Source organism: Pinus tabuliformis, chromosome 6 (assembly GCF_031772625.1).
Source record: "Pinus tabuliformis cultivar Carrire ecotype Pingquan chromosome 6, CPIR1, whole genome shotgun sequence".
Classification (NCBI taxonomy): Eukaryota; Viridiplantae; Streptophyta; class Pinopsida; order Pinales; family Pinaceae; genus Pinus; species Pinus tabuliformis.
The window spans coordinates 914,414,167-914,416,183 of NC_142292.1; positions in this window are offsets into that span (position 1 = coordinate 914,414,167).

Here is a 2,017-nt window from a genome sequence, read left to right on the forward strand (position 1 = left end):
AGGAATCAATATTAAAAACACAAGAGATTGATAAATCCTATGAGTTAATATTTTAAACGAAGGGATTGATAAACCCACATGATTATTAATAGCATAAACCTAAGGGATTAATAAAATCTAGGGATTATTAATGTTATAAACCCGATTATTAAACCGAAGGGATAAATATTATAAACCTAGGATATTAATATTTAACCCTAGGACTAATATTAAATCCTTAATATTATTGTTTAATAAACCCACAACGTTATTAATATTATAAACCCAAGGGATTATTAATATTTTAAACCCAAGGAATTATTAATATTAAAGACCTAAGGGACTAATAAACTGTTGCACTAAAAATTGTCACCTTGGCATTCTGCAGTATATGTGAGTCCATTATCACTCATACTTTCCTCCTTTGCAAGTCTTAAGCCTTAGATCCTCATATCAAGCCTTGAAAATAAGAGAAAGCCTTCAAAAATATCTAAAACTCTGGTTCTGCACTTTCTCTTTGCATTACCTACGATCTCGCACCTAATGGTCATGTCTCCTGTGCACCTAACCGCTCTGTCTTTGTGTTATGGATGCGAACCCCTGTAAAAGTTAAAAGGCACGAGTTATTCTAAGAAAACTCACTTTCAGTCATTTCTAGAAGCTTCTGGAAGGATTCTTGAGGTGGCAAGTTCACTCTCTTAAGGTTCATGCATCCCATACCTTAAGGAGCTAATCCCTTGATGTGAGGAGCTTATCCCTTTGAAGGAGGACTCTATCCCTTCATAGGTGGACCTGTAACCTCCTCCTCTGCACTATAAAATGAAGCATCGGGCTAGTTACTTGGGAGGTTGAAAGCTAAATATTTTTGAGGTGAAATGCTGGTGGAACTTAGTCTTCTTAGTTGAGCTTTTATGAGGAGAGATTACATACCTCTAAGATCTCATTTGGAAGAGTGCAAGGCTTGTCAAAGTAAGGGAAATTCCTATTTTGGACCTCAGGAAGAGCTTTCTCAACATCAAGGCTAAAAAGGTTGTAATGTTCTTCTACTTCAAAGTTAATACAAGTAAGTTTGTTTTTCTCAGTAAGCTGTTCATTTATGGTTTATTTTATGGATTCCTTGATCACCATAATAGACATGATTTATGATATTTTCTATGTAGGTGCTATTTTATGTTCACTTGTTTGTGTTTGCAGGTCTTTAAAGGATAACTCTTTTGGACGATCAAGGGATGACTACAATGAACAAGCGTTGGATCTAAGGTAGGATCGTAACATCTCTATAGTCTATAGTTGCAAATTGCATATGTCTAGAGAAAGATAGATTTATTTGTCTATTTGTTGCTCGATTATCTTGTGATACTAGGGAGATCGGTCTTGTCTGCAAGATCGATTTATCTAGCTAAAAAATTGGCGACTCCACTGGGGAATTGAATTTGGTTTTTTGTTTTCCTTTGTCTTTGACTTGAGAAACTTGTTTTTGTTTCTAGTTTTTTATTGATTTATGTTGTCTTAGGTAGTTTTTAGAATCTGGAATATTTTTTTTGTTTTCAAAGTTTTCAGGGGACCACACTTTCTCTTTACAGACAGTGTGGGCATCTCCACACTTTTCCTATAGTAAACAGAGCGGTACCGCACTTGGTTCTACTAGAAGCCTACGGACCCTGTAAATTTTTTTGAAAAACCTAAATTTTTTTCTTGTAGTTAAGTTTAGGTTTCATTTAAGGTCTTTAGTGTCTACCCAGATCTGCATTTGTCCTGTCAAAAATCTCTTGTGAGTGAGTTTCGATGGTATTTTTGTTTTAAATGATTTTCTAGAAGTTTTGCATGCTTGGAATGGTTTTCACTTGGTCTCTGTAGTGACTCAAAGATTAGAAGCTTGAGAAACCTTAGATTTCCCTGGTGTATTTTCGTCTTCTTGATGAGTTTGACTTGGTTGTGAAATCTATCATTTGTGAGAAATAGATTTAGTTTTCTACTTGCAAATCTTTGAACAAGCTTTGTTATAAGTTTTGAATTTCATTTTTATAAAAGAAAACAT